This window comes from Schistocerca cancellata, chromosome 2, assembly GCF_023864275.1.
Source record: "Schistocerca cancellata isolate TAMUIC-IGC-003103 chromosome 2, iqSchCanc2.1, whole genome shotgun sequence".
Taxonomy (NCBI): Eukaryota; Metazoa; Arthropoda; class Insecta; order Orthoptera; family Acrididae; genus Schistocerca; species Schistocerca cancellata.
Window position 1 is genome coordinate 372,732,567 of NC_064627.1, and position 14,786 is coordinate 372,747,352.

At 41.1% G+C, this 14,786-nt stretch overlaps 1 pseudogene; it reads left to right on the top strand.

Annotated features, from left to right (window-relative positions):
• Positions 1-12,331: 12,331 nt before the first annotated feature.
• On the top strand, positions 12,332-12,449 carry LOC126163451 (5S ribosomal RNA; annotated as a pseudogene).
• The last annotated feature ends 2,337 nt before the right edge of the window (positions 12,450-14,786 follow it).

The window sequence follows — 14,786 nt, forward strand, 5'->3', positions numbered from 1 at the left end:
AACGACTGTTTAAACCAATTGACTTGAATAAAAAGTACTTTGTGTGATCTTGGATTTTGAGTGGTTTTTCACAATTAAACCAGATGGCCCTTTAGTTCTCTCATAATCCCCTCTAGTGACTCCCTTTTCCAAGGTGTAGCGACTGTTTGAGTTCTAATGCGTTCAGTAGAGCAACCAGGTCTCATCCTTCCGACGACGCGTCATTTTGCTGATACAACAGTTAATTTTTAGAGAGTCTGCTGAGAAATCAACCTCCGTAAGGAACCAAAATATTAAGATGATTTTGATTTGTTAAATACTTAAAAAAATTCAAGGAAATGTTACTTCGGTTTTAATAAATGTTTTTGTGTCGAGAATAGTTCTCTGATCCTTTGCCCCACGAACATTCTAGCACACCTTTCCCGCTCCTGTAATGATTGACAAAAACTGTACTGCTTGAGAAATGTGTTTTTTAAATAATTAAGAAAAGTCATTCTCTGATTAGTCGTTCGGGAGTCGCTATAGTCAGACTGCGATGCGCATTTCAGGTTAATCATGGGACAAAATTCATTTAAACACTCTTATTGACTAGTGATGGCAATATGCACAGTGGAACTTACAAATCGAGAAGCATTGTCTGCTATGGATAAGAAACGTAGTGGCTTCACCAAATCCATGAGATATGGCAAAAAGATGGCCCCAATTTCAAGAAAATTCAACTTCAGTATCATTCAGTAATCAGTCGGTGGGTAGCATCAATACGGAAAGTAAATATCAAAAGAGAAAAAGTAACGGAGATTTTATTACCAGTCGAAACAGAAGTAACAGTTTCGCTGTAAATCGTAGCTATAAAAACAGCGGAAAAGAAGTCTATTTTCTACAAAATAAGGATTGCGCATAAATCACTCTAACAAGTACACCCAGCTTTGATAATACAGGAGATCTTAACTCCTTTGACGGAGCCCACGAAAGCCTACAGACTTAAATAACAGACCCAATGATGCCTGAAAAATATCTGCACGTATTCTTTACTTGCAACTCAAAGATTTCAACTTCCCAGAGTAGAATGTATCCTCAACACAGAGCATTTGCGACAGTAAGTCGGACCTCAGGCAATGTCGCTCTGCCCATCATAGAGTAGCGACGTTTGTCATGGAGTTAGTGTCTCCGGGACTGGACCACTAACGAATAGAAGGACGAGCTGTTAATCTATGAGTTCCACTTAGGATTGTAGGATAATTCTCGTCACATCGTAGTGCAGAAGTGAAGTGAAAGACGGTACAGTCGGATGCTACAGAAACAAACCAGTTTGGTGGTAGTGGGGGTCCTGAGAAGGCGTCGTGCTCAACTGCCGACCAAAGTTTCACCTCTCCAGCGGTGATATGTACAGTTGTGCCAGAAATTCTCTTAATGGACGATAATACCGTCCGCAAACAACTTCTCTGGTGAATTTCTCGAAGGCACACTTTATGTCCAGCAGGGTTTCTAGGTGTGAATCCTAGAGAGAATATCAGAAATTTGAGAATTGTAGCCTGCCAGCCTCCTCTGACGACTCTTTCACAACTCTGCACAGCTGTCTCTCAGGAATGAAAAAGAACTACAATTTAACTCTTGAAGCATCTCGTGAAAGCATACCTGGTCGCTGGCAAGCATGTTTGACAGATAAGGGTAACGTATACCCTATTAACTGTTTGTTTATTATTTTTAAATAGAATGAGTCTTCTATTTCAGGCCTTACCTAATTACGTGTTATGGACACTACTCAATAATGAATGTGTTGTTACTGAGCTATGCCGTGTACTGCAACACTCTCAACGTCCTCTTCAAGAAATATCTACTCATTTCTTGATTATACTGAACTCCTAGGAACTGAAAAATGCAAGCAACATATTCGTAACTGTCATTTGCATCATCAAATTGCACCAATAAGTACTTCTTGTGTGTTTTATACGGCTGGCAGGCATATTTGTGGTTACTGATATTTCAGCTGCCAAGGATAATCTCAGTAATATTATTACCCAACTGGCTTGGTACATGGGCATCTTGTCACCCAAAACAGCCCGAGTCCTCCTGCCGGTGGATGTGTATAAGTATCAAAAAATGTTGGAATGAATAACAATGTGTTATTAGTCTAGCATTGTATAAGGCATTAAAAGAACTGGGACTGGCTGCAAATTGAGGAGACTGAACTGACAACTATGCATATAAGAGCAAAATTAAAAGATAAATGACATGATGAACTACACACATGTGTCATAGTATGGACGACGGTCTTTCTGCTGTTCCGTATAACACATCAATTCACACTCTGGGACTGAAAAACCGGCGGGGAGCAAGAATATTGTAATAAAGCCAGATACGTGCTTACGCAGAACATATTGCATTTATTGAAATAGTTCCCACTGTTTCTTATACAAACATAAAAATAAGAGAACTAATTTTAAATGAAATAACACACTTAATGATCTTAAGACATCTAAAAACATTAAATTAGGTGCCCTTTTATCCAGTAGTGATACTGGATAGCAGGGAAGACAGACAAGTAGAAAAATGAGCCTATTTTGCAAGGCTTTATATAATTAAAGAGCTTTCTAATTATAAAAATAACCATGTTTAACCTGTACTACCGCTTTGTACTATAACTTACAACATAATTATGTTTCAGAAGGTCCTGGCGGAAGAGTATAGACTGTTCCGTCATGACCTCAACTTCTGACCTAAAAGTGGCAAGTGCTGGCATTTGAACGAGAGCTCATATGAAATGTCTATCGACCGTTCAGAGAGGCGGAGACATAGGGGACGAGACATAGTCAGTAATTACAGAAACTTACGCAAGGTGTAATAAAACGACTTCTGATTAGGCCTTGAGTATGATCATTACTTCTCTCTCACCTCAGTCACACATAAATGTGACATATGGCCTGAACTGATTAAACTGTCAGGCTGACAGGAAAGTCGAGTTTAACTGCTGGAGGTGAGGTGTCTCCCTGAACAACAGATGTTACCTTAACTTTACGGTGAGGAAAGAGACTGGAAACATAGCTATCGCCTGAAGAGAGGTTACCAGGAAACACACAATTTCTGATCTTCTAGATTTATTATATGCATGATGGAACAAAACATCTAATACAAGAAAGCCGTAATCACAGACTGTTTTGTCTTATATACTTAGAAGTGGTTTTGTAAATGGGGAACGACTCGATTTGGAAAAAAAAACAGATACTGTGGAAAGCATACTTCTCATAAGGTCATTAATTGGTCGTCTTGGTGGTCGCTAGTGTTTCTCAGCTCTTGGGAAAAATCGTCATCTGCTGTCTCAACAGACACAGCAACTTGCTTTTGGTGTGTAGGTAGTATGCGGTTTACGTCTGCAGCGTAGTGGGAAATTATGGGTGGTTGGCAACGTTAACGAATATTGGAGACAGTGAATCTGGTCGTCTATAATTCCTCTCGTAAGTGAACTGAAAGCAGTACTACTGAAATTGTAAATGAAATTGGTAACAGTTTACATATAGTCACTCAGGATGGCAACACACTATCCATACAAGCGAAATATTAAATGTTTGGGAATGAAACTTCAAGCGAAGACAGTATAGTACAAAATGTTCTCGATCTTCATACCGTGACAAATTCAAGTAAAAAGTCAAGATCCGACAAAAACTTTCTTCGTTCTCGTGAGGAACAAGTAGTGGTCCTATCTGTTGATGTTCTGCTCTTAAGCAATGAATAATCGGCACGCTGCTAGAGATCATGTCGATGTCTACGGGGATGTAGAAATACCAGGGGCACTACAGCTTCCGTTGGAATGTAAACATTCTGTGAATTGCTGTGTTGTCTCTCAACTTCGGGAACCCAGTTCTAAGCTGCACTAATATTACAGCTGCTATGAAAACTACAATTACGGGGTGCATTCAAGTTCTAAGGCCTCCGATTTTTTTTCTCCGGACTGGAAAGAGATAGAAACATGCGCATTGTTTTAAAATGAGGCCGCGTTCATTGTCAATACGTCCCAGAGATGGCAGCACCGTACGGCAGATGGAATTTTACCGCCAGCGGCGAGAATGAGAACTGTTTTAAATACTTAAAATGGCGACGTTTTCCTTACTTGAACAGCGTGCAATCATTCGTTTTCTGAATTTGCGTGGTGTGAAACCAATTGAAATTCATCGACAGTTGAAGGAGACATGTGGTGATGGAGTTATGGATGTGTCGAAAGTGCGTTCGTGGGTGCGACAGTTTAATGAAGGCAGAACATCGTGTGACAACAAACCTAAACAACCTCAGCCTCGCACAAGCCGGTCTGACAACATGATCGAGAAAGTGGAGAGAATTGTTTTGGGGGATCGCCGAATGACTGTTGAACAGATCGCTTCCAGAGTTGGCATTTCTGTGGGTTCTGTGCACACAATCCTGCATGACGACCTGAAAATGCGAAAAGGGTCATCCAGGTGGGTGCCACGAATGCTGACGGACGACCACATGGCTGCCCGTGTGGCATGTTGCCAAGCAATGTTGACGCGCAACGACAGCATGAACGGGAGTTTCTTTCCGTCGGTTGTGACAATGGATGAGACGTGGATGCCATTTTTCAATCCAGAAACAAAGCGCCAGTCAGCTCAACGGAGCACACAGATTCACCGCCACCAAAAAATTTCTGGTAACCACCAGTGCGGAAAAAATGATGGTGTCCATGTTATGGGACAGCGAGGGCGTAATCATTACCCATTTCGTTCCAAAGGGCACTACGGTAACAGGTGCATCCTACGAAAATGTTTTGAAGAACAAATTCCTTCCTGCACTGCAAGAAAAACGTCCAGGAAGGGCTGCGCGTGTGCTGTTTCACCAAGACAACGCACCCGCACATCGAGCTAACGTTACGCAACAGTTTCTTCGTGATAACAACTTTGAAGTGATTCCTCATGCTCCCTACTCACCTGACCTGGCTGCTAGTGACTTTTGGCTTTTTCTAACAATGAAAGACACTCTCCGTGGCCGCACATTCACCAGCCGTGCTGCTATTGCCTCAGCGATTTTCCAGTGGTCAAAACAGACTCCTAAAGAAGCCTTCGCCGCTGCCATGGAATCATGGCGTCAGCGTTGTGAAAAATGTGTACGTCTGCAGGGCGATTACGTCGAGAAGTAACGCCAGTTTCATCGATTTCGGGTGAGTAGTTAATTAGAAAAAAAAATCGGAGGCCTTAGAACTTGAATGCACCTCGTATTATTGCATGTCCTATTGTCACTTGGAATAAGGACCTCTAGTAAGGCAATACGGTTTTTGTCACTTCTAAGGTAAGTCTATATTTGCCAGGTTGTGCTCATCAACTTCCCAGTAACCTCTGCAATCAGTGTTCCGCATAACATTCAGAAACTGTAACGATATAATTGATTCCGCACTGACAGGAGATGTAAATTATAGGGGCCCAGAGCTCGGAAGTTCATTTAACCCGGGTGCAGCATCTGTTGATGTTACTGGGCGGTCGGAAAATGGATCTTACACTTTGTATGCCCGCGACTCTACTCCTTTTCTAGATGTAGAGCAACAAAAAGAAAGGAGCGCAATATGACTGTTACCTACTACGACAATGGAGATTATCGTCGAGGCCCTGAGTTTTTTACGGATTAATGTGATGGAGAACATTCTGTATGAAACCTCTGTTCATCAGAAGCATGCTCATAGCGGCATAAACTCAATGCCCCATATGAAACCTTGCTCCTTACGACATCAGACATACCTTTATATCTATTTAGGCAACTTACTGCGTAAGTCTTAACTTTTCAGGTCAAAGGACTTTCTCGAACGTAGAACAATCCCGTTGGCACCGGCCAACGGCCTGGAAATGTCACCAGCGCGGTTGCAACTCCTGAGCAGTCTTCCTCGCCGCTGCAGGCGAATCGCGTGTCGGTTCCTCACGGGCGCCTCAGCACAATGTAACATTACAGTCACAAAGAACAAAGCTTACATGATACATGAAGGGACGGCGCGACCTTTCCCACCCACGTATGACATATTAAGTTCCGCTTACGGCCTGTCTGAGGGCAGGTGGGAGCCAGTAGTTATAAAACATTTACCTACGACTGCAGACGCTCACAAAACTGAAGCTATGTGATAAAACACTTTGTTTACCGCTATGTATGTAGCTTCTGGAAGTAGTAAGGATAAACAGTGCTTACATAATAGGCCATAAGAAGAAAATATGCTAAGAAATATACACAATGAAATTCAACGATCACACACTTGAAAGTAAAACTGAGAAATGATCGTTATCTTGCAAACACTTCCCTGCCGTTCAAGAAACTATACGCACTGCACAACATACATTTTTTCTGTGTTTCCATAAGGATCTAGGCCTTTTTGAGACTGTAAATTTTCAAGCCCAAACCTAACTCTGGAAGCGAGGTCTCCAACGCACAGCCATGTGGTGGCATTCGGCTCGAAAGTGAGCCCGACGGAATCCTGCTAGCGGATGAATTTTACACTGTCAGTATTTCGTCAGAATAGGGAGCAGAGGTAATGTAAAGTCCGTGATCAAAAGACTTTGTGTCACTATTCTGGAGTAATTTCCAAATCTCTCCGCAGTGTCAGGGCTTCTGACAATATTTATGGCTATCTATCTGTCGGGTGGGAACGTAAAACTCGGCGACCACAGCGGTGACATTAGAAAGGAGCAGACTATGTGCCAACACAGGCTTTCATCATTTTCCTTGTCTCATCATCATCATCACCAAGATCATCATCATCATCATGTAATCATGTACTACATGCTCTCCAGTACTCAACAAATATACGACCCATGCCCTGAGGAAGGAAACCTTTCCGACAGGCGGCTGAACCTACTCCGTAAGATATCGCAGCCAACAATGTCATACGAGTTTAATTTTTTTTAGAGCTAAAATAATAGTTTAAGGTTTTTCTCCGGATAAACTTTTCGGTACAGAAATGGCTCGGATTTAATTACTCAAGTTACGATGACTGCGTCTGTTCACGTCAAGGTGATTCAGTAAGGTTTAGTTGATTACGGATTTACATGTTTTGACTTATCAGGTGAATACGAGGATAGCTGGTATTGAAAAGCCTTGACCGACACTTTACCCATTCCTTAGCCGTTATTAGGCATTGAAGAATTATTATTATTATTAATCTAGTTTTAACATTTCGTATGGAAAAAATTATTAATTTTTTATATTTTTCTTTACAGTTTTTTTGCTTTTGAAGTCTCTCTTCCACAGCCCTAATTTTCACAAATAACATGTGGATTACGCCATCTTCTGCGATCAGATATAGTTTCAAAAGAAGGCATAACCTCCATAGTATTTATATTTATTTTTAAAATTTATGGATATAAAATAAAACTATTTCCGACCACAGATAATAGACGACGTTGGGGAAATATAAGACTAGGACTCTTTCAAATTTATTTTTCATCAGGAAATATGACTGTTGCAAGAGTTATTATGCCTACAGAACAGGAAAAACATGTGAGCAAATCTCTGATACGGCTAACCTTCGCCGAAAATTCAACAATTTTCTGATTATTAGCAACCGTGACGAAGTAAAGAATAGTAGTAAACCAGTGCAACTATCGTCTAAACACATGGCCTGAGATGGCTGGTTCGGAATGGGAGTGGGTTGGCAAAAAATGCAAAGACAAAATTGATAAAAGGAAATTAATTTTTGTAATAAAACAAAAAATTGTCAATATAGACTCTATTTAGTTCAATACATTTGATCGAGAAAGATTCGAAATTTCGTATAATACAAAAAAGTTTTTCCCAGCCACGCAGAAGATTTGTTCATAAGACCAAAATTTACCCTCTTAATTTTTTAAATTTTATTTTGGTCAAAGGAGGGTCATATGGTTTCAGATTTTGCTAACTAACTATTTCAAGGAGTTTTGCCCTCGTCAAGGCCGATATACAAGCAGGTGCCTTGCCATGCTGCCGGAGTATCACTCTGCTGCTGATCTTGCTCGCTTCTAATACAGCTCATCGTGAAACCTGTGCAGCCTCATTTCCTAGCCATCCCACTTTCCATTTTACCATTTTACAAGTAGCTAATCATGATAAAATCTCGTAAAAGGCTGGGAAAGAATTGCCGTCACAAAAAGGTTTACTCATTTTTCTCTATGTATTTCAGGTTCTGTAATCCACATTTTTTACTGTAGTATTGTCTCAGAGGAGTAAATGTGTATCCACGTTTCCTCCAAATCTTTGGATTACGCTTTAGTTTTTCCGATAAGCAGTTAAAAAAAATTGGCTCTGAGCACTATGGGACTTAACTTCTGAGGTCATCAGTCCCATAGAACTTAGAACTACTTAAACCTAACTAACCTAAGGACATCACACACTTCCATGCCCGAGGCAGGATTCGAACCTGCGACCGTAGCGGTCGCGCGGTTCCAGACTGTAGCGCCTAGAACCGCGCGGCCACCCTGGCCGGCTAAGCAGTTCAAGAGGTCTTGTTTGGTACCCGTCACATGCACTTCTTTGATTCAGGGTATTTTTGGTACCGTTGAAACGCAAAAGTTCAGTGTCATTGAAACGGTCTTCTGACATGACAGGATCGATTTCGTGGTCCGTTTCTTGGGGAGAAACCACAACCATCCGTGCAGAATGTTTATGATATGTTAACAAGAATTCATGGAAATACTTATTTCCAATAGTAATCGGCTTAGTGGCTGATGGAAAGACACCACGACATTTTCAGATACAAAAGTTTGATCAAGTGCATGCCGCAATCGAGTCACTTAATGCAAATTTCCGTTATTTCCTAGAAGTATTCATGAACTGATGCAATCCATCCTCCTATGCCTATGAAAAAAGCGAAATTCAGTTTTATGGTGACTCAGGAAGAAAAGAAGTATATACATTCATTTATGATGAAGTATATGTCTAAGAGGTAAATTCCTAACTCTAACACAAAAAATCAATTTTCAAGGCTGTTACCCTTACAGTACTGAATTACAACACTGAGTGTGTACAGTCCACTTTATCCTAGGGGTTTCTCGTTCACCATAAATCGCGGTGACTTCAGTATAACTATTGTCTTTGAATAAGAGTCTTATTTTTGTTTGCCTCATTGCATATTTCTATTAATTACCTTCTGCAATATACTGTAGCAGTGCTTTCAGTATATGGTCCAAGTTTAATCGAGCTATGTTAGTTGGCAGTGACACGTCATGCGAAAGATACTTTCTTCCTTAAGTTCTGCAGACCAGTGCATATTGTAGCCGTTCCAAAAACACGAAGTAGTCAAGAGCAACAAGAGCTACAGAAACATTTCTCAACGTATATACTCATATTATACAGTGAATTTAATTCTTTATGGTTCAAGTATTAGTTCTTCCTGGTGGTCACAGAAGTTACTACCATTTTTTTTTACCTACGTCAGATATAATAAACAACTGAGGTTGAATAATATCCGTTAAAATGAAAATGAAAATTTTTAACGAGTACAATTTCTTGTAATACAATGTCCCGCCACACCAAGGTGAATGACATCTTGCCGATGACACGAAATAATGCACGACTTGAACGAACTGCAAGATTTATTTTGGCAATACAAGACGGTCAGTTTAAAGTGTATACTCTGTGAATGTGGGCTGAACTGAAACCGCCCCCCTTCTTACAATAAACCTATGTACCATGGCCGCTTGTACCATGGATGACGTGAGAAGAGCTACCTCTCGAGATTGCCAAATTGTGGTCTGTAGTCGATTAACATTTATATAAGTTTTTCTATATTCTTAGTTAATCTGGTTATCTTTGTGTTATATTTTGTATCGTTCTTAACATAAATTCGAGTGCCGAATCACACATGTCAAATTATAGTGAAAATACATTTGATTAAAACAAGTACAGTAAAAGAAGCTAGAATTCTTCAGATGTTAAAAGTGTTAATCAGTTAGATCATACTGTCCTTGAAGCTTGTCCTGCTAATACATTCACTATTATTCCGATACCCTTGTTACGTTTTTTTTCTGTAAGGCACGGATGTTTAAACGGTTACATAAAACGACGAATGTCGTATGTATGAAAAGAAAAAGAAAGCCCTTGAGGGTCTTATATCAAACTACAGCGCTTCCAGAAAAAACGGGTGCGTGGTGTACGATTTCATGACGGGACGGCTGGATGTGTCTTAGCGTCGGATATACAGAGTAGCAAGCGACAGTCATAACAGGAGGATGGTTTCAAAGAGTTTTTATGTCATTACGTGCGGAACATGAATTTTAATACGTCTGCTATATTTCCAATCTAAACTTTCTACATTTCCAAACGAAATTGATGTTGAAGTTTTTCAGGGAGCAATTTTTCTTCTTTATGTTTAATTTCGGTTACATTATAGTCCTTTTCAGGTGTAAAAATTCGTGACAACGCACATGTCAAACATTTTAAAATCTTTTCCACTCTGTAAATCAAGTGTTCTGTGGTAGATTCGATGTGTGTGTGTACAATGCTGATGCTGTCACAAATGCTTAAAAGCAATTGAACATTTGGTTCGGCAACAGACGACCGATGTGTGTTACCACGATGACCCAAGGACATCGTCGACTGCATTGGGCATCGAGATTGGACCGTGGCTCAGTTGAAATGTTTCGGATGGTCGGATTGATCACGCTTCTTATTACACCAGGCTGTCGGTCACCAGTTCCATGCTCACAACCAGCGGCTGTAAGTTAATAGGACTTGTCACCTGGACGTTGGCACGTAGTGCCACATACACAGTACCTCGTGAATTCTATCAAGGGCTTGACGCATCTATACTATCTGGATTCGCTGCTGCACTGCCTTTGAAAGATGAATAACATGCTGTTAAGAAGGTGGCCATAATGTTTTTAGTCATCAATGTATGTTGTGAGGACGCTCAGTGATGTGCTTATTCTGTTCTGGGCAACAGAATTACGCAATAGGATTTTCTTTCGTTTGTTCCTGTTCCTGAAATTCCCTTACTAAGCAACAGAAACAACAAAAATGTTTATCAATATTTAACTGCACTAGACTTCTAATACTGTACTGCTGTTAGCAGCAATTAGTAATGTCTGTCATGGTTGCGGAAAAACTGACCTTAGATGAGTTTGTTCATGGGTAGAAGTGCCGCTGCTTAAAAGTTTAAATCACGGCAGAAGCCCTCTGTTGATAGCAGTTGTAAGAAATCACACGAATGTGACAAGATCCAATATGGCAAAAAGTTGTCATGGATGGTAAGACACTTGAAAACCTCATTTAAATATATGAAGTACGATATACGCTGATACTGTGACAAGTTCTCAGACTATCTCTCCAACACCAATAAAAATTTTTACAGGTGAGCTACTGAAAGGGAATAACATTTTATAAAACCGTGGCGTTTCCAACATTGCTTAATGACTATGAAACGTGGGCTATTCGTAATAGTACAAGAACACATTCCAAGCTGCAGTATGTTCTGTTGAAAATATCCTGTTTTTTAAAAAATACCTACGTCTCAACGAATAGTTTAAGTTGGCTACTACGGGTAAAGTGGATAGTATGAATAAAACTGACAGATTAGCTGTGAACACCAGAAGATACGACAAGTCTAATCTCGGGTGCATGACGATATGTAAAAGTATCTTAATATTTCACATAAATAGCATTTGTTCATTGTTGAAGGAAGAGAAGATGCTCTATATGACACTAGATTCATATTAGAATAAGGCGGATGTTTATATGTAAATATTCGCAGAAATGACGGAAAAAATTTATGTTGATGAGAGAAGATCCTCTCAGAAATTATTCTTTCCAGGAGATTTACAGAAGCTACTAAAAGATTTTGTTTATTTAATGGTTTAGGAGACATAGTGTGCTTCAGCTAGAGAACTATATTCAATCTAAACAAAAGGATCTAGGAGTAGTGCTTAATTTCTGATTTTTATTAGATTAAAAAAATCTTTAAATAATTACTTTCACGAAATTGCGTAGAATGATCAGTTTTGGCGTACTAAGCCATAGTTTAATCCGCTGACTAGTGTCGATTACGGATAGCAAAATTCCAGTGATCAAAAGTTGGCAAATGTAATCTTGAGCTGTAGCAGCGACATTCGATTCTATTATAGAGAGCTGCATCAAACCAGTCTCAGGACTGAATACAACAACAACAACAACATTTATCAGTACTTATATACCATTAAGCAGTGGAGTGACTATGAAGTTATCACATCAAAATAATGCGACATTTTCATGATAACTGTTTACTAGTTGTGTGCCCCCAGAGTCCTTCTGGTTACAGGCCCGAATGAAATTTTCCTGTCGTGGGTCTGTAGTATTACTCCTGATGATGAGGTTCAGATGGGTGAAAAAAGATTGGATTTCTGACCTATCGAATGTCTCTTGAGCCAACGGCCTTGCCTCAGTGGTAACACCGGTTCCCGTCAGATCACCGAAGTTAAGTGCTGTCGGGCTGGGCTAGCACTTGGATGGGCGACCATCCGGTCTATCAGGCGCTGTTGGGAAGTGGCGTGCACTCAGCCCTTGTGAGGCAAACTGAGGAGCTACTTGACTGAGAAGTAGCGGCTCCGGTCATGAAAACTGACATACGGCGGGGAGAGCGGTGTGCTGACCACATGCCCCTCCATATCCTATTCCAGTGACCTCTATAGGCTGAGGATGTCACGGCGGCCGGTCGGTACCGTTGGGCCTTCATGACATGTTCGGGAAGAGTTTTCGTTTAACGTCACTTGACTTTCGCCTAGATTTTATCTAAATTTACTGGTTGCGTAACTGCATAGAAATTGTTACCGTAGCTACTGGTAATGGAACATATCGAAGCAGAATAATTCGGACCACAAAGCCTAATTTTACAGTGGTTTGTAAATTTTGGCACCGGAAACTAAGCCAAATTTCAATCATAGTACTTTGATGTTATTGACATTGGTAAAGTTCGTTGTAATGTCACTTACTGTGCGCGTTTGATGTTTGTATTGCCCTAGTATGCCATAGAGTACATCAAAAGGTTGTTTTCAATTTTTTAAGAATTAACACCGGCAGGTAAGAGCTACAGACCTTTGACAAATGTGTGTAAATTACACTGATTTCCAGCTGAATGTTCTCAACGAATTTGGATTTGTTTTCACCCCAGTATGATCCCTGAAGAGTATTGTATTTTCTCAGTTATTTTCAGCTGTCCTCCTGGTAAATAAGATTACACTTCTGACATGACGGGGTGCGAATATAATTACTGATCAGCCACAGCAGTATGATGACCGACCTACTATCGATACAAACCGTTCCGGCGATAGCAGTGTCACCTGGCGAGGAACAGCTGCTTACTCACAAGGGAACCTCCCCATCGCACCCCCCTCAGATTTAGCTATAAGCTGGCACAGCGGATAGGCCTTGAAAAACTGAACACAGATCGATCGAGAAAACAGGAAGAGGTTGTGTGGAACTATGAAATAATAGGCAAAATATACAAACTGAGTAGTCCATGGGCAAGTTATATAACATCAAGGATAGTCTGAGATCAAAAACGACGTGGTCCCGTGGTTAGCGTGAGCAGCTGCGGAACGAGAAATCATTGGTTCCAGTCTTTCATCGAGTGAAAATTTTACTTTCTTTATTTTCGCAAAGTTATGATCTGTACGTTCGTTCATTGACGTCTCTGTTCACTGTAATAAGTTTAGTGTCTGTGTTTTGCGACCGCACCGCAAAACCGTGCGATTAGTAGACGAAAGGACGCGCCTCTCCAATGGGAACCGAAAACATTTGATCGCAAGGTCATAGGTCAACCGATTCCTCCGCAGGAAAACACGTCTCATATATTCTATACGACACTGGTGACGGCATGTGCGTCACATGATAGGAATATGTTGTCGACCCACCTAACTTGTACACTTGGCGAATGGGTAAAAAGATTCTTCTACCTTGCCCGATTTAGGTTCTCTTGTGGATGTGATAATCACTCCCAAAAAAGTGATGAAAACATAAGAGTTTGACACATAAACTAAAAATAAAAAATTAAACTTTAACACGAGGGAAGATTTGAACCAAGGACCTGTCGTTGAGCAGTTGCTCACGCTAACCACCAAACCACGGCGCTTCTGACCTTGGAGTGTCCTTGATGTTGCATATCTTGCGCACCAACTACTCAGTTTGTATATTTTGCTTATTTTTTCATAGTTCCACACAACTTCTTCCTGTTTTCTCGATTGATCTGTGTTCAGTTTTTCAAGGCCTATCCACTGTGCCAACGTATAACTAAATCTGAGGGGGGTGCGATGGGGAGGTTCCCTTGTCAGACACATGCGCGGTGCATGTAGTATCAGCGCGCTTGTTTCCAGTCGGTAGAAAGGGGAAGGTGCGCGATCTATCTGTCCGAGGCGGACTGTGATGGCCCGGAGGCTTGCAGGAGCATTTCGGAAATTGCAGGACTTGTCGGGTGTCCGAGGTGTGCTGTGATGAGTGCCTTCAGCACGTGGAAAAATCGTAAAACGACGTCCAGACGTCACGTGGTTGTGCGGCCACTCCTCAGTCATAGAAGTCGGACTTTCGAGGTTGGGCAGACTGGTAAAACAGGACAGACGGCGAGCCGTGGTGGAACTAATGTCAGACATTAATGCTGGACAGAGTACAAGTGTGTCTTAACACAGAGTACATCGAACACTCCCAAGGATGGGCCTCCGCAGCCGACGATCCATGCATGTGCCAATGTTCACATCACGACATCGGTAATTACGACTGATATGGGCACGTGACCATCGGCACTGGACGTTGGCGCGGTGTCAGAGTCGTAAGTGGTCTGATGAATCCCGATACCTGATTAATCCTGCCGATGGGAATGCGCAAATGCG